Genomic DNA, 27729 nt, shown 5'->3' with positions numbered 1-27729 from the left:
AGTAGAGAAAGATCATTCATCATTATAATCACGGGCTCTTCAATGTAAACCCATCTCACGGTCATCTCTTTTCTACCTTTTATACATGGGGAAGGCTGCTGTAAATATTTAGTTGGAATGTAGAGTTACGTTTAAACTAAGTTCGGTGGTGCAACACAAAAATATTTAGTAATGTGTAAGTTGTAACTTAGTGTCGCTTTAGGTTACAACTAGGCTACGTTTTAATTTGCGCACCGCTGGTGCAACTGGCCCCAGGTCCCACCTTCGGACCATACCATGCTATTGCTACTATTGTTATATGCTACCCATAGATATGTACACTAGATGTCGCCTGGCCTATTGTTGTCTATTGGAAGGAATGCGTCAATAGCGCCGCCATCTTGCTACAGGGTAGCGCTCCTTTGAAATGAATGCGGGACCAAGGTACAGTGGAGGACTGTGGCCATGCAAAGCCAGAGATATACACATGTACACATATATCTATGATCGGGAGTTTTCCTGGATGTTAGTATGTAATTTTTTTTCTAATTACAAAAATTATAATTTTACATCACTTTTCTACATTGATGGATCAGTGACCACATGGGCATTCCTGACAAAAAGCTTGTGTCTGTGTGTACAGAAATGTACTATTCACCCTCCATGTTAAATTTAATCTAATCCGTGTCCTGAAACACACCTTCTCTCCAGCTTTCACTTGTCATACTGACGGAGGGAGCGATTTGTTTGTGAATGAATCCCCCGAACGAATTACTAACGTTAGCAGACAATAATACAAGTTTCTGGCAGCGCAGCATCTCGTTGTCATATTTCTTTTGCATTGTTTGCTGATTTTATTCAACAAAACTAGCATAAGCCGAGTGTTTGGTGCTGGAGCTGCTTTGCCACATGGTGAATGCAGTAAGTGACTGTTATCATCAATAACGTTACCTGATTAGCACAAAAGTTCAGAACATACAAAAACAGAAAAAAAAACTTAATATTACCTATAAAATGTTCTGCCTTTGTGCTTTGTTTTCTTTGTTTGCTCGTTACTACACATGTAGACCGCGCTATCTCCTGCATCTTCACGTAATAACACTGTCTTGACTAGTGCGGTTGAATAACATTTGTCCTGGGAGCACTGTACCAATGTGGCGGCGCTATTGACGCATGCTCAGGGTCCCTATGCAATATCTAGTGTATATATCTATGTATGCTACCAACATACTGTACATTCATGCTCATCTCTTTTCTTTTACATGAAAATAATCATGAAACGATCTCTTTACAGTACAGTAAAACAACACAACACACAAATTTTCCGATTTAGTTGAAGGCTGGGTAACTTCTCAATAGTTTACAGAATAAAGCAAAATCCAAAAGATGTAGAAATTTTCATGTGGTAAATATCTATTTTGTACTATTTTAAATATTATTACACTGAAATAAATAATTAATTAGATTTTCTAAATAGTTTTTAAGGTAAGTCGTTGAAAACAATGTATATGGGCTAAATTTAAACTAACAAATTAAATTGAGTATTGTTCAACTTAATTTGTTCGTTTAAATTCAGCCTAAGTACATTGTTTGCAACCACTTACCTAAAAACTATTTAGTAAATCCAATGAATCATTTTTCAGTTTGTATTTAAAATAGTTGTCATAAATTTAAATACAATTTTACATATAATAACTATTTCAAAGTATCAATTTTTAAACATATTTATCAATTTCTCAGTGAACATCGATAATATATACAGTATTGCTGCAACAGTCATATTCATTAACATAAGAGTGGGGATGCCTGACATCAAAAGAATATAAAATATATATTTAAATAAATAAAAAGGCTATTGTAAGCAGTGTTGGGGAAAGTTAATTTTGAATGTAATTCCTTATAATATTGAGTTACATCCCAAATAACTAACTAGTTGCGTTACTTGGTATCTTCCAAAACTTCCTGACCCTTAAGCTATATGCCCTATATATAGATTAATGAAAGTGTAAAGCAATGTGTTTGCTACTTTTGCACTGTTTGTTTTTAGTGAAGGAAAATCACTGTCCATTGAGACCATTCCCCTTTCCCTTTCTTTGATACGTTCAGAATAGTGAGAACATTTCCATCGCAGAAATGCAAGGCTCTGCCATCTTGATTTCAGCTTGTTCCTGCATTCTCTCATTAAGCGCGGGAATCAACGTGACTATGTTCATTTTAATTCAGCTATTTATTTTATAAGTTAATTAATTAAAGTAAAAACGAACTTGCATTATATATTTTTTAAAAAGTAACTTAAATAATACTACTTAATAATAAGTAACTAAATCTAAATAAAAGATAATTTCCTATTTTTTTAGAAACTAGCTGCAGTAGTCAACATTTGAAGTGGATCAAAACTGTTTTTCAAAACTGTCCTTGATTAAATGTTTTGATCCACTTTAAATGTCGACTACTGTATATATATATATATATATATATATATATATATATATATATATATATATATATATATATATATATAGAAGATAGAGGGAAAGATGAATGCAGCAATGTAAAGAGACATCCAGAATATAAACCTGCTCTAGAGTGCTCTGGACCTCAGACAGGGATGACGGTTCATCTTCCAGCAGGACAATAACCCAAAGCACACCACCAAAGTATCAACGGAGTGGCTTCACGATAACTTGGTAAATGTCCTTAAGTAGCCCAGCTAGAGCCCAGACCTAAATCCTATTGAACATATATTGAGAGATCTGAAAATGACTGTACACCATCGCTTCCCATCCAATCTAATAGAGCTTGAGAGGTACTGCAAAGAGGAATGGGCAAAAAATTCTCAAGACAGGTGTGCCAAGCTTATGGTATAATATTCAAAAAGATTCAGAAAGATTTGAAGCTGTAATTGCTGCCAAAGGTGCATCACCAAGGTATTGAGCAAAGGCTGTGAATACTTACAGTAGGTGAGAGTTCAAAGTGGCTATTAACGCCGCGGCTGGTACCGCCGCCGTTTGAAATAGGTGCCGCTCTGTTTTTAGTGTATGACCGCAGTTTGTGAATGAGCCGCCAGGGGGCGCAAAGGGACGGGATGCGAACGGACAGAAATAGATCATACAGCTACTGTGCTTGTAAATGATATTAAACAATAAGTCAAAGCATTATAATTCCTTCATTAATCATTTAAAATTTGTTAACACGCTTTATTGTAAACTTTTTAAGTGCAAAGAGGATTCGTTTTGGAAAATAGAATTGAAGAAGTAAAAGACAACTAAAATGAAAGCACAAACATTTAGTACAAATAAGTAGTCTTAAATAAATAAATAAATAAATAAATAAATAAATAAATAAATAAATAAAGCAGCCTAAATATAGAAAGATGTTCAGTGTTTGCTATTTTGATAGGACTAAGACAAGACATTTTCATTTATGTTTTATTTCTGTTTTTATTTCCATTTTCGTTGTTGATTATATTTTACTATCTTATTTATGTCTCAACAATTGTACATAAACGAATAATAAACGAATAATGAAAATAAATGAATACTGAAAATAGGCCTAAATAAATTATTTATTTAAAGACATTGCCGTACAGTACGTGAAACACTGAGAAAAATAAATTGACCTACCTTAAGCAGATCACTAAAAGTATAATAAAATTATTTTTGCCGCAGGACATAAATTAAGTCTTGCAGGTTTATTTTTAATAATTTAGTTTCAGTTCTGTTCATTTTTTTTTCAAAACGTCAATGTTCTCCTTTAAAGTAGCTATAACTGTTGTTTTGTTTTTTTGTTTTTTTTTTTACTTATGGCTCAGTATGTTTTGTATTTTAACTTCATATTCAGTCACCTTGCAAATGTGTGTGAAATATAATGCCGCATAACCGCGGAAAAAGAAGAAAAAACTGTCGAAGGTTAGAGCTAATTCATCAAAATAAGCTATATTAAAATACAACATTTATGTTAATACAGGCAGAGTGTGAACAAACTCAAGGCTAAGATATGCGCTTGCCTTTTAATGCATTTGCGGCCTTTAGGCTACAGGCAACTATGTATAATAATGTTTTTTTTTTCTTGTTTTTTTTTGTATGGTAAAGGACAATACACATTATGTTATTGATGTAAACTTAGGCTAAAACTTACCATTGATAAACGTGACCTACCTCAAGCAGATCACTTAAAGTATAAAAAAATAAAGTAGGCTATATATATATATTCTTAATAAACTTCACAGCCACAAATATAAAAACAACTTGTATTAAAACTGGGCGAGGATTAGAAAGAATACGATGCTTGTTATATATAATTTAAATTTTGATTCCAATTTCTGCAAGCACATTTTTTCACTCGCTACTCTGCCAGAAACTTCGCCGCCGGAGAGCACCTCAATAATGTAAACATTTGTTTAAAGATGGAGCGCAAGATGTGCCGAGTGGCAACATGTGAAGAACGATGGCAAAGCTAAGTGTGATTATTGTAATAAACTAAGTTATAAAGCAGAGTCCCGACCAACAGGACTAAGCATATGCGGTTGGCTCACTCTTCACGAATATAGAATTAAAATAATGGCGCGTTAGGTTCACTAAGCAGCGCATTCTCTCCGCCTCATCGTTTAACCAGCGGGACACGCTGCTGAAGCAGGAGAGACACTCCGTCATTCATAATCTTAGCTGATGTATCGGAGTCGAAAGAATATATCAAAGAGGAATTTTCTTTTAACAGTCCCGATATGTTTAATCTTTTTATTTTATTTTTTTTTCGTGTCATTTCTCTTCAGCAAATTAGATATTTTTTAAAGCTGCTTGATTCTTTTAAAACCGAAAGCAGGGCCCATAGTGTTTTTCCATAAGATACTCCTTTATGAATGTTTTAATTTTTTTATTAAAGTTTTTAATGTGCTTTTTGATAGTTTTATTTTATTTCAAGCAGCATCTAAATGCGAATTTATCCTCAAAACTTGGCATGAGAGCGATGCAAGTCATGTGTGGCATAATTGCCTTTTTTCCCTGCGCGTGCGAGATCAATTTCTGATCTTTTTGCAACTAAAATGAAAGCATAAACATTCAGTACAAATAAGTAGTCTTAAATAAATAAATAAATAAATAAATAAATAAATAAATAAATAAATAAAGCAGTCTTTTAACCTAAATATAGAGAGATGTTCAGTGTTTGCTATTTTGACAGGACTAAGACAAGACATTTTCATTTATGTTTTTATTTCTGTTTTTACTTAAATTTTCGTTGTTGATTATAGTTTACTATCTCATTTTATGTCTCAACAATTATAGATAATAATAAACGAATAATGAAAATTAATGAATAATGAAAATAGGCCTAGATATATTATTTATTTAAAGACATTGCCGACATTGAGCTTAAGTTGAATGCAGCTTCATCAAAAGCAGAAAAAAATAAAATAATTTGACCTATTTTAAGCAGATTATAATAAAAATATTTTTGCCGCAGGACATAAATTAAGTCTAGCAGGTTTGTTTTTTTAATACTTTAGTTTCAGTTCAGTTTTTTTTTTCAAAACGTCAATGTTCTCCTTTAAAGTAGCTATAACTGTTGTTTTGTTTTGTTTTTTTACTTAATGGCTCAGTATGTTTTGTATTTGAATTTGACGCGTCAGAAAAAAAAACCGCTGAATCTCTGCAAATATTTGGTTAACTTATAAAACAAATGTATGGTTTAGTGATGTTAGTAATGCATAGAAAAATGCAAAGCAGAATTATTAAAGTTATTATTTCATTGATCTGAACATAACCATTTATAATATAATTACTAACCCGTCGTCTAAAATATTAAAATAATAAAATAGTCTATTATTTTATTCATGGCTAGAGCTTGATTAAATTGATTAACAAGCCATGTGCTTTTGTTTGTTTGTTCTCGGTACTGGGTATACGCAAAACATTTTCTAAAATGTCAAGCAGTATTTGTCTATAGAGCAGCATTTTGCTAATTATAATAGTCCTTTATATTTATATACATGTGTTTTTGCATATTCGTTATTTCACTTGATGCATTCGTTATTTAATGTTTGAATACTGAAATAAAAAGCCATCGTTTAAAAGGTTATTTCACCATCAAAATGTAGCCTGTTATATGTATCATTAACGTTTTATATAAAACTGCTGTGCAGTGTAAATGGGACCTTAATACAGTTTAAAGCGAAGTTGTCTGTAAGGATGATGGGCATGGCATGTCTATTGTTGTGGCTCGCGTTGTGAATATTAGAAAATAACTGTCGGGTGAAGGCTTTATGGTCGTGCGGAATTGTCTGCTGCTGTCATGGCTCAGCAGGCAACACCCTATTCAGCTAGGCTATGTTCGGTGTTTGTATGTACAAATTCGTTTTGGCGAATGCTAGAGCGTAATAGAGATATTTTAAATAACAAGTATAGTTCAGTCCAGAAGTTGCTGTGCATAGAAACATTCATTTTCATAAGGCCCCATTTGCGGTTTGGTTTTAAAACGCATAGGTTTTGCTACGGTTACGCCATCCGTCCTCGGGAGTTTTGGATTTTGTGTAACCATGTTTGTGGAAAACACTTGAGGGTGGAGACATACCCCTTCCCCCGTCTCATAACCAAAAGCTTGTCTTTCAGGTGTTAATGGGCATCGAGACCGAAGTCATGTCGCATTTCCACTGTCGGCCTATAGCTCGCAGCGCGTAACGCAAACCCAGCCCCCAGAACGTCCCCCGAGTGTTGGCATCGTGCATCCGTTAATAACTCGGTAGAAAATGTATTTTATAACATCCTCATTTAGACACAGTCAAACATTCAGCCCAAATGCACTGGAGAGACCTGAAACGTGTTCCCAAAAATGCTCTGTTTGCACGATTTGATTGTTATCATCATATCCAAATACTTTATAAATAATATTCTTAACCTTCTCTGGTGTTTATTGTTTTTAGAAAATATCTAAAATCTTTTAAAAGAAAATATCTTGTAAAATAAAAGTTTGATTTGGCTTTAACGGTTTTATTTATGTATAGGCCTACCTAAACTGTTATAGCTTGCTTTTGCTTGTTTTATATTGGTTTATTTATTTAATGCGATTTTATTATATCCGATAATGTAATTCTTTAAATTATATTTCAATGTGGCTTAGGCTTATCAAGATATGACACTTGTTTTGAGTCTACAAAAGGTAATTTGTAAAGTGTTATGTCTTTCTGTTGTATTCATATGGTGTATTATCTGCAAAATAAATAACAAAAAGAAAGAAGCCGCTAGCAGCATCCACAGAGCTGTGAAGAGAGCGCTCTTTTGCTCGGTCTCTCACACACAACCTTTATGTCTGCTGTGTCTTTAATATGGTGTGTAGATTATTATGCGTTATTGAAACATCAAGGGGGACGCAGCAAAATCACTTATAAATTAAAATTGTATTATTCTATGCAACAGCCTTACATTTAAAACGGAAACATAAGGGCGATTTTAAGCAAAAAGACCTCAGCCTATAAGTCTAGATGTTTTCTTTTCCTTTTTATTTATTTGTTTATTTGTTTGGCGCATGTGTGCGATAGGAAAACTATAGTGTAATTACGGCAAGCCATCTTTCCCAGACTCGGGGCAAATTACTTTCACTCCGTCCCGAAGCCCCAGCTGGCCCTCCTGCCATCCACTGCGTAAAACATATGCTGGATAAGTTGACGGTTCATTCCGCTGTGGCGATCACAGACTAATAAAGGGACTAAACCGAAAAGAAAATGAATGAAGAATGAATGAATAAATTAATAATAATAAAATAAAAATAAGGTAATAATAAACACAAATGCCGCGTAAGCGGCCTTTTTTTTAGAGATGGTACATTTGAATTGCCTCTTCCCACTTCCCCCACCTCGAAATTGAAAGTTGCAAAGAGAACTCAATAGCAAAGATCATAGCCCATTAACACATCAACACATAGTCCATTTACACATCAACACAGTGCAAGTTTAGCGGAAGAATGTCAAATCAGAATCACGCAGATGAAGCACACCAGCTACTACTATGAAACTATTAAAATTGTTTTGTCATAAATTTGCTTATTTGCAGCAGCTTTTTTTCGCGCAACAGAAAAGCGGCGTTGGGAAGCCGTCAATGAATAAAAACAGGGTCAATAGTGAAAATCGGCTTTTCATTGTATCCCTATTACCTATATCAATGCATTGAAGGCCTTTTATGGTGTCATCTCGATAGAATAGCCTAAGTTATAAATAATTTAAAGAACAAAGTTATAAAAACTCACATTACATAAATAAACAATTAAAAATATGTTTAGGTTGTCTATTTAATTGCCCTCGTGATGATGGTGTGCTTTATCATTATGTGCGTTTTACTTATAACTAACCTGATTTAAATGATGGATCTGCGACAGAGAAACTAGGGGTTTTGGGGGACATGCATCACTATATCCTTTTTTTCCCCAAACTGTGCATAGTTCAGCTGCAAGTTACTGTACGTCTTTTTTTGGAAAAGCACCCCATGTCCGCTAGTGCCGCGCGCCTCTTTCTCTGGGCAAAAATGAGTTGATTTTTAAAATAATAAATATATAGATTAATTAAATTTTCAGCAAAAGAGACATTTATTTCATAATTCACTATGCATTTCATCTGATCTTTATAGCTTAATTAAACACATATTGTCAAAACCCACACATAGGCCTATTGTATGAAAATGAAAAGGGCATTTTTTGTTATTATTACACTACTATTTGTTATTTGTTGCCTAGGCTATTTTCACATTTGAGGTGCTTTATTGGCATGACAAGTAACTGTACATTCGTTTTGCCAAAGCAGTGCGCGTCTCACAAACAAGACAGTGCAAAAAGGGCAGTAGTGCAAACAAATATGAAAATAACATATAGGCTAATAAAAAAATGATTAATAAAAATAAAAATAGAATAAAAAATAAAAATATAATAATAAAAATAAAAATAGATTTTTGATAACATTAAACAGGATAAAGGTAATAATAGTAGCCTATTATCAAAAGTAAGTCCACATAAAGAGTTCCAGTATTTGTGTGTTGGAGACAGGAGCGGGTATTGTTGGGTGAACACACAGCAGCACACACACTCCCCCAGTAAGATGGGTTCTGTTCGACAGGGACTCAAAGTTGTTTTGTATGTGTTGGATTATCGGGTAGAATTTCTCCCGGATCTCGGAGTATTTAGTGCACTCGGGATATGCAGCTCCGTCTCAATCAGCTGCTGAGGGCACAGCCGCTTCTCCACCGGCAGCCATGTTTTTTTTTGTGCGGGCCCGTCTTTACGGCTAGCTGATGTCCGCTGCCCGCTTCTAACATGTTAGAAAATACTGCAAATCAAGCTGTCGGTATCTCCCCGCGGTTGAAATTGTTCGTTATTCCGAAAAAAAGAAGAAGAAATATCAGCGCGCAGTAGTTGCTTTCTAGATTATTTAGGCCTATATTCAGCTGTTTTAATCTTGCAATTCTGATAATTAGAGATAATGTCTGTTCAACTTGTCTGTCATTTATTTCTCATTTGCTACTTATTTTATTAATTTGTTGATGTTAATATACTACATATAGTCTTGTATATGCATATCTAAAATCCTTTGGCATTCAAATTTGCTTTGAACTTGAAAGAGAGAAAGAATCGGATTTTACCTGTCAGAGCACATTGCATATGCTTTTTTTGAAATAACATTTATTTAACAAATATTTTAGCACATCGAAAGTAATTAAATTACCTGTCTTTTGATTAAAACCTTTATGCAAAAAGATCAGAAAAAAAGGCAATATCCCAGATAGCAAAATACACTCGGGCCAGTTCCGGCTAGATTGTCGCCTGCCGGAGACTTACCCCTCGGCCCAACTTCGGCTGCCGGACTCGGGCCGGATGCCTGTGGACTCACTGCCCGATTCCGGCCCGAATCAAGCGGGCCAGATGCGGCGGCCGTAAGCGAGCCGACGCTGCGCATCCGCGCCGGAAACGGCGCGAGGGTAATGTGCGCTGCGGCCCGGAGCTGGCGCGACTCCGTATTTATACACCTCATAAAACCTTTTGGTATTACATTGGTACTTGATATATGGTATTACAACCATTTGAATTTATATAACAGCAAACACAGGCTATAATGTAAACACAAAGTGTAAGCACTGCGTTTAACCTTTGAATAAAGTGCAAACTGCATACATATTCTGTAACGAAAATAATCAGACAAATGACAAAATAAATAAATGTTAAACGTTTATTGATAGCAAGAAAACAAATAGTACTAAAATTTTATAAATAATTTTGTAGTGCACAAGAATATCAAAATAAAAACAACAATAAAACACAATAATGACACACAGAAATATTTAAACAACAATTCTAAAAATTACACACAAACACAGATGTTTTTAAAACAACCCTGTTTTCCCAATAGACTTGAATTAAAAATTTGTAAAAAACAGCTAAATTTTATATAAACCTAAATATAGAAACCAATTTAAGATATAGCAAGAAACATCTTAAAAATACCAATGACAATCCGTAAAATATCCAAGTCAAACTTGTAAAAAGTACTGCAGAATTCTGAAGAAACATCTTGAAACATTTTTTTAATAAAACATTAAAATAATAATAAACAAACAAGTCAAACTTATTTTTAAATAAACTTGAACAAAATCAATTGCACAAACAGCAAGACATGAGTGAGATGATTATACATTTCATATATATACACGTCTTGTGCAATTTTATATTTATAATTTTATTTGTATTACGTTTATTAAAAATGTATCAAGATGTTTCTTCAGAATTTGGCGCACACACATACATACATACATACATACATACACACACACACACACACACATATATATACATATACATATATATATATAAATGCAAATGAAAGAAACAAATTGTTCAAGTATCAGGGAACATCTTAATACACTTAAAATGTTGTTTAAAAAATAAAACAAAATAGTGATGTAGACATTTGACACATTAGCTTTCTCTTCTTTCTTCCTCCATCCCTGTCAGGGGCAAGTTGTAGCTACCTTGTAATGCATTTTTCCACTTCTTTATCTGTGGCGTGGTATGGACATTTGTCCTCACTCCATCTGTGATTAAAAGATAAACAGATAATTAGTAGTGAACAAGTACTAATGTAAAAAAAGAGAAAAAATTAGGAAAAAAGTAGGCTACCTACGAAGCAAAAAAAAAAAAAACAATTAAAAAAAAAACAAATTAACCTTAAACACTTTGAAATTAGCAAGAGCTTGAACTTACCAGTTTCTTCATTTGTTCGGGCTGCTCCTTTAGTTGATTTTCAAGCTTTTCCAAATCAAATTGGCCAAAGGAAGGTCAAATGTGTTTACATCTGGAATTTCATCACGTCTGTTTTGGTTTTGTGTGAATCAGGCCCAGCTGCTGCTTTATGACGTTGCATGATTTTAAAACTTCAGTCAGTCGTGCTAAAAAAGAAAAATAACAGATTAGTATAAATCAACCTGTAGCTTATTCTCATACAACTTCTGTAAATACAACAGTGGGTTAGACACTGCTGATATTCTCTAGTTGATCTTTACTTTCTAGCTGCATTAAACCTTAACAAATTTAGTGATGTCTTCAATTCTTACAAAGACATCCCGAGATGCAATAAGTTCTGTCTTGATCTCAAACTGCACTAGAACAAAGACTGTAAATGTTCATAGGTGTACCGAGGGACAGATGCAAAAAAACAAACGTTGTCGCGGGCCAAATTTTACATACATCACACAGACACGTGTGTGTGTGTGTGTGTGTGTGTATGTATATATATATATATATATATATATATATATATATATACAGTTGAAGTTAGAATTGTTAGCCCCCCTAAATTATTAGCCACCGTTTATTTTTTTCCCCAATTTCTGTTTAACGGAGAGTTAAACATTTTTTTCCACACATGTCTAAACATATTAGTTTTAGTAACTCATTTCTAATAACTGATTTATTTTATCTTTGCCATGATGACAGTAAATAATATTTGACTAGATATTTTTAAGACACTTCTATACAGCTTAAAGTGACATTTAAAGGCTTAACTAGGTTAATCAAGTTAACTAGTCAAGTTAAGGTAATTAGGCAAGTTATTTTATAACAATGGTTTGTTCTGAAGACTTAAGGGGCTAATAATTTTGACCTTAAAATGGTTCAAAGAAGAAATAAATCAATGAGGGGCTAATAATTCAGACTTCAACTGTGTGTAGATAGATAGATAGACAGACAGACAGACAGACAGACAGACAGATAGATAGATAGATCATAACAAGAACTGCTGCTTAATTGAATGCATGTAATAGCGACACCCGGTGGTTATTTATTGAATTACGTTCATTTTTGTATAGCGGGCCAGATTCTATTGATATTTATAAAAAGCCTGCGGCCCGCGGGCCGTAGTTTGGACACGCCTGGTGTACTGGAATGTACAGTATCTGTGCATCTTCATGGTGGTCTTAAGATTTCTGCCATAGTCATTGATGGTGATGGTACTTGTGGTGCTGCATTGATTTCTGAAATCTTCATACCTGCCTTTTTTCCAGCCTCTTTGTTCCAAGTAATTTTTCTTCATCATGGTATAGATGTGTCCATACTGTCCCTTGATCAGATACATTTACAAAACAAAACATCACTTTAGTATAGTGCCAGGGCAAAACTCACAGGTTGTAATAGATCAATGACATAATGTTGACAGTATGTGTTTAAAATAATTGCAAACAAACCTGTTCTGTCTTTAGGTGTATGACAGGCGATCCTCATCCTCATCTGTCTACCAGTCAGAAATCACAGTTGCGTGTGGATGTTTGAGTCAAGCTTCCTCATATGCATCTATAATGAAACATCACATTGTTGTTAACCTCCCGTAAAGAAAAGTTCAAATCCTGAAATACTATCAAAGTTAATTAATGCATATAATACCTATAGTGTAAATAATCAGTACACAGAAGGTTGCACAAGATTTATTCGGAGATTCATGCAGAGTGACAGCCTTATGAATCTGAGACATAGATTTGTAAGATGGCCAAGCACATGCATTACTCTGTACCCATGAAGATTAACCTACCATTGTGAAAAATGTTTGATGATAGCCAATAACAATAAACCATTTCAGCTGTTTGTGAAGCAATTAGTAATGTAATGTCTGAAAAGCCTAATATATGTTGAAATATATCAGCAGTTTACAGCTTATAATGGACTTTTAGCACACAACTATAACATGCCTATTCACGTTCAAAAGAGTGTGCCATTGACTTCTATGGTCGTGATGTGCTGCAAAATGATCTCACTAACCTTTGTTAAACAAGAACAATAAGACTTAACCAACAAATATTGTTACCCATTCATTTAAATCAGAATTTATCACTGTCAATAACATAAAAAACATCAAAATCTGCTTTAAGACGTTCAGTTTTACATTAACTGACCATTACAGCTTGAACAAAAGATATAATTGATTCACATAGGCTAACACATATGAATTAAAGTGCATAGTAATATATTTCTCTTGGATAATATAAAGAGAATAGTAAACAGTCGAGTTTCGATCATTTTTCTTGACTAACTGCATAAACAAGATAAACAATAATATTTTATTAATCCAAAACGCTTAGTTTTTATTTACACATAATAACAGAATTAATACTGTTGGATAAGTATACGACTGTACAATGATTTTTTTCAACATCCACGGTACTTTATAATGTTAAATCAGGAAAAAAACACGTTTTGCCTTGTTAGTTAATGGATTCGTCTACAGAAACTTTCTTTAACGCAAAGTTAGCATACACACAAATTCGTTTCATGTTTCTTTAAAATAATTAAAATAGTTTTCAGTTACTACACACGTTACAATCTAACATTGTGTAAAAGGAAAAGGAACTTTCAGACGTGTTTGTAACTGTTAGCGTTAGCATACATTAGCTCCAGTCGTGTTTCTTAAAGCAAGTTACATTTCGTATCAAACTGTTTTAAATTACTAAACGCTGTTACAACCAAACACCGTGGAAATGTTTTAAGCTCTAAATTCGCTAACTATACAGAACACAAGCAGTAAAAAGCTTACCTTTCTGACCGGACTCCACGTGAAGTCTTTGAAAAAACCAAACTTTTTCTTCTTGTGATCTTCGTGCCATGGTGGTTGACAACCAGCTTTTTGGAGCATTACCGCCACCGTCTGGATTGGAGTTTGGATCAGGAGTTTAGTAACGCATTTAAAAAAAAAACAGTCAGCACAGGAGCGTGCTATCTCAAAAATAAGCGAATTTTACATAGTTTTTCTCTAGATGACATGTATAATCTATTTATAAATAATATTGTTTTGTTTGCGTCTAAACATTGCGACCATCCACACTAAATATTATTATTATTATTTTTTTGCTATCGTACCATTAATATTTTCTCAAATTATCATTAAACGTGGAGCTAACAGATTGCTAGATAAAATAAGAACTTAATCGGTTGCCATCAGCCGAGTCCTTGCCAGAGGCGGCCAGGACTCTACAGACAGACTCAGGCCGGATATGGTTGACCGGAATCGGGCCAGTGCTTTACAGCCGCATCACAACCGCATGTGCGCGAGCGAGCTGCGGGCCGCACTCGGCCCGAATAACACTCGCCGATGCCGAGTCGGAGCCGGAGGCGCCGGAGGGCAGCCGAGCTCGGGCCGATTACTGCTTGCTATCTGGGATGCGACACATGACATGCATCGCTCTCATGCCACGTTTTGAGGATAAATTCGCTTTTAGGTGCTGCTTTGAATAAAATAAAACTATTAAAAAGCACATTAAAGAATACTCATAAAATAAAACCTTGATAGAGGAGTATCTTATGAAAAAACACCAATTGACGGGCTCTGCTTTCGGTTTTAAAAGAATCAAGCAGCTTTAAAAATATAATTTGCTGAAGAGAAATGACAGGGAAAAAAAGATTGAACATATCGGGACTGTCAAAAGAACATTCCTCTTTGATATATTCTTTCGACTCCGACACATCAGCAAAGATTATGAACGACGGAGTGTCCTCCACTGCTTCAGTGGCGTGTCCCGCTGGTTATAAACGAGGAGGCGGAGAGAATGCGCTGCTTAGTTTCGGCTCGATATATTTAAATAAAAACTAACAACGAGCTGCTTATAACGCTCAAAAAGTTAAACTCAAATGCACAACCCTTGTTGGTTGCACCTGCAGGATGCACAATGAACCTAACGCGCCATAATTTTAATTCTATATTCGTGAAGAATGAGCCAACCGCATATGCTTAGTCAGTCCTGTTGGTCGGGACTCTGCTTTATAACTTATTAGTTTATTACAATAATCACACTTAGCTTTGCCATTGTTCTTCACATATAGCCACTCAACACATCTTGCGGTCCATCTTTAATGTTTAGATTATTGAAGGTGCTATTGACGTTTTGAGAAAAAAATTAATAGTACTGAAACTAAATTATTAAAAATAAACTTGCGGGACAAGGCAAGCACATATCTTAGCCGTTTGTTCACACTCTGCCTGTATTAACATAAATGCTGTATTTTAATATAGCCAATTTTGATTAATTAGCTTTAACTGACAGCCTTTTCTTCTTTTTCAGCGGTTATGCGGCATTATATTTCACACGCATATGCAAGGTGACTGAATATGAAAATAAAATACAAAACATACTGAGCCATTAAGTAAAAAAACAAAACAAAACAACAGTTATACTTTAAAGCAGAACATTGACGTTTTGAAACAAAAAAACGGAACTGAAACTAAATTATTAAAAATAAACCTGCCAGACTTAATTTATGTAATATTTTCATTATTCATTTATTTTCATTATTCGTTTATTATTATGTACTATAATTGAAACATAAAATGAGATCGTAAATATAATCAACAACGAAAATGTAAATAAAAACGTAAATTAAAAATATAAATGAACATGTCTAGTCTTAGTTCTATCAAAATAGCAAACACTACATCTCTCTATATTTAGACTAAAAGACTGCTTTATTTATTTATTTATTTATTTATTTAAGACTAATTATTTGTACTGAATGTTTGTGCTTTCATTTTAGTTGTCTTTCATTTCTTCAATTCTATTTTCCAAAACGAATCCTCTTTGCACTTAATAAGTTTACAATAAACCAGGTAAAAAAAAAATTAAATGTAAGTTGAGGTGATCGCAAGTTCACAACTGTGAGGTGATGTGCTCTATCGGCAGGATAATCTATATTATTTTGCTGTTTTTCATATGCGCACGTTTAAGATTTGAGATTATAACATTGCCATGATAGTCAAAGAAATCAAAACATTATTTTCACCCCAACGCAATTTAATCGGGCACTGAAGGCTAATAACTTAATTCTTATATTAGCTTTTTGACTTCTCACCATGTATCTTTTCTACAGCATAGTATAGTGTAAGAGCATGTCTATTACCAGAAAAACTAAATTAAAATTATATTTTAATTGAACACATCACATCACATACAGTAAGCTACGCCTACAGAACAGTCTGTTTAGCATTGTGAAAAGGCAAAGCTGAATATCTGTGGTTAAAGTGCCACCCAGCGGTCAAATGCTGCTGGCGCATCAAGCACCGCCGTCGCCGCGGCATGAATGGCGGTACAAGGAACACATTGAAGTAGTAACATCTGTACGTACATATGATTTTTCAGGTTTTTTATTAGGGGGTCAAGCGCGAAGCGCTGAAACCCTATTGTTTTTGTTAAGATTTTTATTATTATTATTATTATTATTATTATTATTATTATTATTCTGCCGAAGTCACTATTGCCCAGACCAAACCGTAAGGCCGAGAGAGCTGAAACTTGGCCAGATGGTAGTACTCCGGTACACTACGTTCTCACCAAAGATCAACCAAATCGGACCATAGGTGGCGCTATGGCGCCAAAAACCAAGATTTTGGACATTTTTGACCGCTATACGTTCACCGTTTGTCGTAGACTCAAAAACTTTACATTTTTTCAATCCTTGGGTTAGCCCCAACAAAAGTGCACAACTGAACTTTTTGCTCTACGACGCACCGTTTTCCCGCTACATCGCGATTTGTCCGAAACCTACTTTTGCGAACTAGTCCTAGGTTTTACACTCAATCTAAACCAAACCACCTCTCAAATGTTCTCTGGACACTGAATATCAATAATTATCAAAAAAAAGTTGACATTTTTATTCTCACTCGAAACAGTACACAACAACGTTCGACGCTAATTGAAGCTAAATGCTAATTGGAGCTATAACTTTTGAACTAAATGAGACATCATCACCAAACTTGGTACACACATCCATAAGTTCAATTTGAGGTGACACTGCAAAACCCGCAGACTTTGGCCACATGGTGGCGCTATAAAGCTGAAAAAACATATAAATTACTCTAACCTTACAGCCATTAGTCCGATCAGCTTGAAATTTGGCATGCAGTGTCTTTGACCAACTTGTCATAATATACTATAAGGACATTGGCATATCTCAAAAAACATGGCCGCCATTGGCCAATTAAAATTGAGCAGCCATTTAACAAGGTTAACGATGAGTGATCAAAACGAAACTCGCTGGGCATGTTCGACTCATGGTCCTAGAGGTCTGTAAGAATTTTGAAAGAAATCGGCCACTAGGGGGCGATTTTACGTATTTTTAGTGTGTAATGGGTTGTGTATCACACAACATTTTGCGCAACCACACAAAATACATATCATATGATAGGCCTGCTCATACCGAACAGTTTGACACTCAAACCACTGCTGTCACTTACATCGTTCGTTAAATATTCATCAATATAGGAAAAACCTACTTTTGCGAACTAGTCCCTGGTTTTTAGTTCAATCGCGACGAAACCAGTGTTGTTGGAATCTCTGGACTGTGTAGATCAATAATTATCAAAAAAAAGTTGAACTTTTCACTTTGGCTAGCTGTAACAGGCTAATTTACAAAAGGGGCGTGTCCACACGAACCTACATGCCTGTAAACCAATAAGGAAAGCCCAAAACAACACAGAAATTGGTGAGCACATGTGGCATATCAACGAGATGAAACTTGCAAAGTTTTGTGAAGATCAAATCATAGGTGGCGCTATAATAGCAAAAACAGTCTTTAAATAATGCTAAATCGCTTAAAAATAAAGTAAATTTGCTTCATTTACATACTATTTCACAAAAAACGCTTAATCTACATATCATATGATAGGTCTGCTCATACTGAACAGTTTGACACTAAAACCACTGCTGTTACTCAAACTGTTCATTAAAAAACCATCAATATAAACAAAACCTACTTTTGCGAACTAGTCCCTGGTTTTTAGTTCAATCGCAACGAAACCAGTGTTGTATGAACCTCTGGACTGAGTAGATCAATAATTATCAAAAAAAAGTTGAACTTTCCATTTTAGATAGCTGTAACTGGCTCATTAACAAAAGGGGCGTGTCTACACGAACCTACATGCCTGTAAACCAATAAGGAAAACCCAAAACATCACAGAAATTGGTGAGCAGATGTGGCATATCAATGTGAATAAACTTGCAAAATCTTGTGGAGATTGGGCAATAGGTGGCGCTATAATAATGGAAATGGTTCTAAAAACATGCTAAAATGGCTTAAAAATGAAGTAAATGTGCTTCATTTACACACTTATCACTGAAATGATTTATAAGTTTTTTTTTTTGTCCATCTTGGATGTTTAAAGGTCTCAAAAACACATATTTTCAGTATTCTATCATTTTAGCCACTATAACACAGACTTTGACCTGTCACCTACCATTTCTAACCACTAGATGTCACAACAAGACCACTTATTTATTGTTCATAACATTTGCATACCTTTGTTGTTTTACATTTTTGAGTTTAAAGTCAGGGAAATTGCATTTAGGATCATTCTGAATCATATTTTGACCTGATGTAAACACTGTTATGCATTAAACATCTAATTTGGTCCCAGTTAACCTCTGTGTAACAATTCTAATAGGTAAAACTGGTTCTATAATTAAACACCTTGTTTTAAATCATATGTAAAGAAAATCACAACTGTGGCTTCTAGATGGCAGTAACAGACCACTTATTGTTTATTTTACTGCTCTATAGCAAAGAATGTGATGTAACGTTATGTAATGCATTCTGAATCCCAAACTGACATGGCATGAACACAGTTAATCCATTTAAGATCAAATTTAGTTAAAGCTTTTCACACTTTTTACTCTGTAGATTTTTAATTATTTTAATAAAATACAAATTTTTCATTTTATATAGTTAGAACATGCTCAATTATAGAAGGGATATGTTTATGCACACCTAAATGGCTGTAATCACATAAATAAATTATACCGTGGCCACTAGATGGCAGTAGGAGATCATTAATAGCTTATTCACTGCTCTTTTGTCATTTTTATTAAGAAGAGCTAAAATAGCCATAACTCATGAAGGAATTAAAATATCTTCACCAAACTTGTTACACATATGCAAGAGGTCAGTCTAAGGTCATAGCATAAAACTCGTAGACAATGGCCACATGATGGCGCTATACATTGTAAAATCACTGTATCTGAGTAACCATTTATCTGATTAACTTAAAATTTGACATGTCGTGTCTTTGTCTAAGGTGCCATGACTCGATCTACACAATATATTATAGGGCTGCTTATACTGGTCACTTTGACATAAAAGCGGTCACTCGAAATGTTCTTAAGAAATTTGTCAATATGTAAAAACTGAAGTTGCATTTCTAGAGTGTTTAATCAAACATTTGTTAGCTCAATCTATAAACTCTAACACTCTAATCGTATATTTCATTGTCAAATAAACTACTTACAGGCGTCATAACTGCTATATGACCTTACCCTGCTAAACTGCTTGACCCCCGTTAATTGCTGCTTGCAGCTATATTTTTTAATAAATTTGCAACCATTTCAAAATATTTTTTTTTCCACATTGTCATCATAGGGCAGTGTGTGTAGACTGTTGAGGAATTAAATTAATTTAATCCATTTTAAAATTAGGCTGTAACATAAAAAATGTGGAAAAAGTGAAGCGCTATGAACACTTTCCGCATGCACTGTATATCCTATTGTTTCACTATGTATTTCCCAACTAAATGTATTTGTTTTTGTGCAAATTATTGTAACAAATTATGAGGAACCATAGTAGTTTTCTCCCTGAGATACAAACACACATGCCCCACAACGCTGCTTTTATGCAGACCATACAATCAGTTTCCTGACCCATATCCTACAGTTTTCAGGAAATAGGTCACCCTTTTTTCCCCCAGTCTCTGATGAAAGCAAATAGAAAGACACTTGTGTGCATTGAGGTACAGTATAATGTGTACATTGTCATAACAGAGTCTGAAAAGCCTACATCAGCCACTTCCCCAGATCAGCATCCTGGAGTCTGACACAATGGGGCTGCAGTGCCGTCACTCATCTTACAACACGGTTAATTAAAACAGAACCACCGGAGAAGAACATGCAACTGTTACCAGCCCACCAGATTTCAAATAAAACGTCTGAGAAGAAAGGAACAAGAAACCTTCAACTAAATTCACTGACACCTCTCAGACAATGAGGTTTTTATACCATTGTACTCTATGTGTGGAAAATGGTTAGGCTTTTAGGAAAGAAGAAAGCAAGTTTTTTTACTTTCTTTTTTTTCTGCTTGCATGAGACTTTATTAATAATAATAAAATAAATAATAATCATTATTATTGACATAAATAATACAGGTCTAAATTAAATATGTTTGTAATATAAATAATTATAAATGATAATATTAATAATAATAACACTAATAATAATAATTAAAAAATATTACTTTTTTTACTTATATTTATCTATCTACTTTTATTTATACCTTTACTTATGTACACTTTTGACTAACTAACAGGGACGCAGCTCTTGCTTTTGAAGAATGGCCACATTTTAGCTCTTTTTCCTAAAGCATGTAAGCTCCTTATCTACATAAAAGTATTGTAGGTGGTGCATGCATAAACAACGGTGATGCTAAAATATTTATAAATAAAAACATTACAATATGAATAAGGTCATCATTTGGTCAGCCTCATGACTTTATGAACGCATACGTTTTTTTTTTTTTTTCGTTTTTTCGATAGATAGATAGATAGATAGATAGATAGATAGATAGATAGATAGATAGATAGATAGATAGATAGATAGATAGATAGATAGATAGATAGATAGATAGATAGATAAGGAAAATGAATTTATCAATTTACATTTAAAAAGTTTCATGAGTTTATAAACTCATGAGGCTGACCAAATGATGACATTTTTCATATTGTCGTGTATTATTTCATTTTTAATATTTTAGCATTGCAATTGCTTTTATGCATGCACCACCTAGAAGACCTCCATGTAGATAAGGAGCTTACATGCTTCAGGAAAAGAGCTAAAATGCCGTCATACTTCGAAAGCAAAATCTCAGTTCCTTTTAGTCAGCCAATAAGGCAGTGCAGGTTATTTTTGTCCTTCGGGCATTTGTCACATTTACCAACAAGCAGTGTTTTCTACCCAAGGTCAAAGAGAGTTGCTTTCTATGGAAGCTGACCTATGGTTGTCAGAAAACCTGCAGGAAATTCTCCCCTAGTCTCACTCACATATATAATTTAATTCTTGCTGCCCTTTCACTGCAGGACCTTTAAAATTAGATTATCCTCAGATAAGAATGCAATGAAAAAAACTTTTTCCTCTCTCTCTCTAACAAGGCCTATTCTCTCTTGACTGTTGTCCTTGTCTGAAATGTAGTTGAGAGGTTGGTTTAAGCGACATCTTTACTCAGAGTCACTGTTCTCAAGCACTCAGTATGATGTCAGTTTTTTTTTTTTTCACTGCCCTCTTTTTCCACTTTGTAAAAAAAATAATAATAAGTAAACACACCAGTCACAAGGTTCCCAGATCCCCTGGAGGCCTGGCCTGGGACTCAGAGTGTCTATCACAAAAAACGCTTAGTAGATTTTCCACAAAATGGAGCTTTTTTTAACACCAAAACATTAACAATATAATTCTTTGGTTGAAAGCAGCTCACTTGAGAATACTGTAGTGTTGCATACATGGGGGATGGGGTTTTGTACTAATAATCTAAAAACAAAAATGACATTTAAATACCTTACCATATTGGGTAAATAAGTAAAAAAAAAATATTCATTTGAAAGTATTTACAACAAGCAACTCTGTATAACAAAACCTGTCATAGATTTTCCCTATGACTGTATAATAATTTGTGATGTTTTGTTTGTTGCATTGGACAACATTTGGCCAATAAACATATGTTTGAAAATCCGGAATCTTAAATAAGATTTAAAAATTAAATACTCAGAAAATAACATTTAAAGGGGATTTGTTATGCCCCTTCTGACAAGATGTAAATAAGTGTCTGCTGTCCCTAGATTGTGTATGTGAAGTTTCAGCTCAAAATACCCCACAAATAACTCAGAAACTGCCCCTTTTAAGTTTTGATCCAAATTGTGTTATTTTGGTGACTGTCGCTTTAAATTCAAATGAGATTGTGTTCTTTTTTAAAGAGGGCGGAGCTAAAAATGCCTGTGGATCAGCATATGATGAACATTATGTGTGGGAAAAACTGAAAAGTGTCTTTAGAGATTACAGTGTTCATCTCAAAACTCCACATTTATAATGCCATTAAGTCGCTGCCATTATCTTCAGAAGGTGAAAACTCTAATGTTAGACAGCTGCTTCTCACTCAGGACTGTCTATGCTGAAGAGAGAGTGAACGTCACTAATGGGTGTGGTTTCCCCATTTGATGACACATAAAGTGAGAATGTCAATCAAAATGTTTCTACAGAATATTTTGTGTAATTAAATACATATATATATATATATATATATATATATATATATATATATATATATATATATATATATATATATATATATATATATATATATATATATATATATATATAAATGTATACATAAATATTGATAGGTGCATACTGGCTGCCCGCAATTGAGGTCTAATTTGTCCCACACAAACACATAAAAAACAAATAAGTAAATCCACTTTGCATAAACTTTGCCTAAACTTCCAAATGATGGCTCAAATTATTACAGTAAAGCTTATGCTGTTGTTACTGTTCATATTACAAGTGTTTACATGTGTTTAGGAAGACACCAGAGCTGAAATTCAGGCATGGTAATGGTTTCCGACATTCTCTGCACTCTAAAAAATATTGTTTAGACCAAACAAAAAAAATCAACGCAACAGTTTGCATCAATATTTTCAAGTTACGGCAACATCTAACAAAATGAAGTTCAGACAGCAAACTTTATTAAGTTAGCCAAATTACCTTTACCTCTTCAATCAGAGGTATTTTTACATAGCATAACCTCAATTTTTTTAAGTTGAGTACTTAATAAATTAAGTTGTTCCAACTAGCTTTTTTTATTAACATTTAAACAAAAACCAGTGTTATGTACTTAATTACCATAATTATACATGCTAGTTTTCAAGTTTAGAATCTCAAAAAAATTAAGTAGCTGAAATTAAATTTTTTGTTTGTTTTCATATTATTGTTAATTTAGGTGCTTGTAAGAAATACATTTTTAAACAACAGCAATTTTAATTTCAGTAGCTTTTTATTTATTTAGAAACACAGTTTTCAGTGTTTTATTTTAAATATTGCACTTCTCAAAGTTTACAAAACACAAATGTGTACTGTCTCACAAATTATAAACAAACTGACCCATCAGCTTTGCCTTCAAAAATGTGCATGCATGCATAGCTATGCCATCACAATGAATTCCATCAAAACAAGAGTTATAGGCATTGATACACTTAAAGCTAACTATTAACTTATAAATTGAATATTTTACAAACTACTTGTTATTAGTTAACCTTAATTGTAAAACATGTAACATTTTTATTATTATAAACAAACATATATAAATGTCACCATTCATATAAACAGTATAAAATAAAAAGATCAGCATGTGGACTTCAAAATACAAAACAATGTAGTTGCAACATAAAGAGCAAAATGTACTTTGAAATAAGTAGAGGCTTCAGAAAATGCTGTTCTTGAGACGCATTACTTTTGCACTGGGATTCAGTCCATCAAGTTCAAGAAACAGCTTCTGAAACACTTAACAAGTATATTTAAGCTCCTTGGGGTAGCTCAGATTCAGAGCATATATTATGCCCGTTAGCAGAGCACAACACCTTGAGATATCCATTCCAATCAGGATTCTGATTCCATCAACAATGATGGTTCCCGTCTTGTGGTTTAATTCCATAGTTGACAGATCACCAATGATGGCAATTTTCATCACTTGCTTTTCAAGGTCTGCCTCAATTTCTTGTGTATTCTTGTAAAGCAAGAAAAAAAAATAGATTAGCATGATAGAGATAATTAAATTTATAATTACTTCAGTTTTTTATTTTACTTATGATTTCAGTTAATCTCTCGATACTTTGTTTTATTTTACCCCTTACATGCATGCACCCAGCTACTCACTCATAAGAATAATTCGTTTCACAATGTAATTTAAATAGAAAAAAGTGAAACGCAACTGTCACACCCATTTTACAAATCTTTCTCATTATTGTCAACATCTGTTTATTGAACTAAATAGTACATTGTTATTTTAACACAGAGCTAGGTAAACCCAGTGTGTGTGGACAATGTAATATACCTACACATTTAACTAAAAGAGAGCAGTCATTGAGCACATATTTTGTCTTGTATGTTTCCACTGTCAAGGGAATATTTAATTTGAATTTTAAAACATTGTAATACTCACAGCAAACTCCTTGAAAAGATCCTCTTCTTTCTCTCCAAGATAGACAACAAGACAGTGAATGGCTACTTCTCTCTTTACTTCAACTGCATTGTTCTGTTTAATTAGAAAAATATATATCAAGATAAAGTACCTACAGTTAATGAATATAGCTTTATCTGAACAAACAACTGATGGCAACCTGACAATTTAACACAAATCTAAACTATTCTAGTGTGTACAAATTATTAACAATACCTCAAGAAGCATATCCTTAATCCTTCTGATTCTTTCCCCTTTAGCTCCTCCCCTTGATGAGGCCAGGTCCATTAGTTTTGGGGTGCATTTGTCAAGTTTGGCCATAAATGTGGATTCAAGACCTACAGTGGTTATCCTCTTGAATTCTTCATTTATCTGTAGAAAAAATAGAATAATTAAATAATGGAATAATTGTATACAATGTGTAACACAACAAATAACATGTAATATGTTATTGTTGTAAGAAGTTTTTAGCATAAATAACTTCAAGATGATTTTCTCGCAAAATTGTGAAACTAGACTAAAAATAAAACTAAACTTACTTGTGTTGCATCTGATAATGCAGGCCAGCGCTCCAAGATATCCCTTATTTCTTGCCCATTTTATCTGCAACAACTTGAAAATTGTTTATTTTTGTTACTTCATGCAAAAGGTTTACATTAGACAGATTTGTGGACTGTAAGATGGGCTTTACAACCCAAGCAGGACTTTAAAATACCTTTGATGATGGGTCCAGATGCTGATCGAGATATAAAATTTAACTCTTTAACAACCTCTTCTATACACCTGTAAGATACATTAAAAGTGCTCTCCAGTTTTAGAAACAACAAAGCTATTTTTTTTTTCTATGGAGTTTGGCAGGTCTGTCACATCATTATTGTCATCTTGACCTTCATCAGACAGATCCCTACTTTGACCTTCCACATCACTGTGTTGATCTGCATTGAATGAACATACATACATTTTTTTTATGTCTGCCTTGAAGTCATGCAATGAGTGAGGAGTATGTTTTCAGCTTCTGTGCGAAGCAAATGTACCATAAATGTTAGTTCTGAAATTGCAGTTCTGAAATACACAGATGACAGTTTCATGTTTTTTTTTTATTTCTATGGAAATTGTCATGGCATTGCAACAAGGACAAGTAAAATAAAAACTTTCTGCAAATCTGGAGGTTTTCTAAGTTTGATGTCTTGATAAATGTGATCTAAGGCTGCCCCATGTTCTGAAAAAACACAAACAATCTTGACAGAGGTATGGAAATGGTTGCCCACAATAACCATGGTGTAGTCTGTAATGTTTTAGCAAAACTATTTGTGTTGATGTTTCAAATTTACACATTTTGCACCCCCAACCTATTTTATATACAAGCCTACTTATATCTAAAATACAGATCAGCCTAGAAAGTTGTAATACAGCTGCATGAACTTTGTATGAAAATCTTAGCAATCAGTAGATAAATGTAATATTTTCCATAAGAACAGGAGGAATAAAATACAAATTTCAGGTTGGATAAAAACTGTGAGCAAGCTCCAGAATATATATTTCTGCTAGGGTAACTAACATAAAACATGCAGGATAAAGCAATACTATTTATGAAAAAAGCATCTACTATATAAACTTTATGTTATTTTGACATATATACTAAATTGCCTTTCTGGCTTACCGTATGTGTTTTTACTTTCTTATCTACTATTTTCTAGTCAAAAAACACTGCCAACATCAACTATTATTTACCAGGAGTAGCCAACACTAATGGAATGTAGAATATTGATTTGAAAATGAAATAAAACCCAGATTTCTCACCTTAAAGTATCCTTTGTGCCAAATGGTCTGCTTAAAACTTGTCCGGACATGCCTGTTGATCGTTCAGTGAGGGAGGAGCTTTGAAATCCAGAACTCCATTGGTGTGAAAAAATTGAGTTATCAACGCAATTTTTTTTGGTTGTTATAAGTTAAATATTGTTTTAAACTAATTGACAGATATATTTATCTTTAAATTACCCTCTTTTTTAAGTTGATGTAATTATCAATATTTTCCTGTTGTGTAAACTTAATAAAATTACTCTGGCAATTTAAAAGTTTTGATATAATCAGCAATGTAGAATTTTTAAGTTACAACAATGTATTAAACTCTGTGGTGGTAACAGATCGCTTGAGTTATTTTTTAGAGTGTGTAGACAATTCACAACAGACTTAGGCATCTGATCAATCAAACCTGAAAGGAGCCATTTAGAGAAAAGCCAAGACAGTAATGTGCTCTATGTTTTAAAGAAAATAAGAAAAAAAAAACATATAACAGGGGGCATTCTTAAATTAGAAAGCTTCAAATAGTGTAATATGGGCCCTTTAATTAAACTATTTGGTGAACACATTTAATTAAATGTATTTTGCCCCCAATTATACAAGGTGAAAAATGACTTAAACAGCAATATACAGGCTAGTCATCAGTCCAAACACAAGCTTCATTCTTCCTTGCAAAACAACAAACCTTTTTCGAATCCCAACCTAGCAGAATATTAAACACTAAAGAAGCTTCCTGCTCTGTAACTTCTAAAATATAGGAAAATAAATAAAAATTAAAAAACATAAAATAACACATTCATACATTCATACCAGCTCAGTGCCATGCAAATCATGCTGGGAACTGAAAATCCCCTTTCTAAACACAAACAGTTCTATAAACTCATAATGAACATTATACGTAGTTTAAGTTTCCAAATTTAAACTGCTTACGCACTAAAGTTCATTAATTTTCCTTCAGCTTATTCTCTGGTGTATAAGAGGTTGCTTCAGTGGAATGAACTGCCAACTATTCCAGCATATATTTTACACAGCAGATGCCCTTCCTGCCACAACCCAGTACTGGGAAACATCCATACACACTCATTCACACAAACACTGATACACTATGCCAATATAGTTTATTCAATTCACATACAGCCTGTCTTTGGACTGGAGGGGGAGGGGGGGGGTGTGGGGGGTTGAGGC

At 33.8% G+C, this 27729-nt stretch overlaps 1 protein-coding gene and 2 long non-coding RNA genes across 11 annotated transcripts in view; all 3 read right to left on the bottom strand.

Moving 5' to 3' along the window:
• LOC147836458 (uncharacterized) overlaps positions 1-27729 on the bottom strand; it is a 455522-nt gene that overhangs the window by 297414 nt on the left and 130379 nt on the right. The window lies entirely within an intron of this gene.
• On the bottom strand, positions 10167-14059 carry LOC147843615 (uncharacterized). Of its 4 annotated transcripts, none has more exons than XR_015494125.1 (6): positions 14030-14059; positions 12690-12795; positions 12495-12565; positions 11212-11396; positions 10748-11042; positions 10167-10521 (listed from the first exon to the last, which is right to left on the bottom strand). It is a non-coding gene; the product is annotated as an uncharacterized LOC147843615 (long non-coding RNA). The 4 variants fall into 4 exon arrangements; XR_015494126.1 differs by having other exon boundaries at positions 10839-11042; XR_015494128.1 differs by having other exon boundaries at positions 10839-11042; positions 12499-12565.
• On the bottom strand, positions 23544-26573 carry LOC147843614 (uncharacterized). Of its 2 annotated transcripts, XR_015494114.1 has the most exons (7): positions 26545-26573; positions 25703-25759; positions 25460-25527; positions 25284-25356; positions 24961-25116; positions 24727-24819; positions 23544-24291 (listed from the first exon to the last, which is right to left on the bottom strand). It is a non-coding gene; the product is annotated as an uncharacterized LOC147843614 (long non-coding RNA). The 2 variants fall into 2 exon arrangements; XR_015494113.1 differs by lacking the exon at positions 25703-25759 and having other exon boundaries at positions 25460-25679.

This window comes from Danio rerio, chromosome 6 (genome assembly GCF_052040795.2).
Source record: "Danio rerio strain M-AB ecotype USA chromosome 6, GRCz13ab, whole genome shotgun sequence".
NCBI lineage: Eukaryota > Metazoa > Chordata > Actinopteri > Cypriniformes > Danionidae > Danio > Danio rerio.
This window is presented reverse-complemented; position numbering and strand designations above follow the sequence as displayed.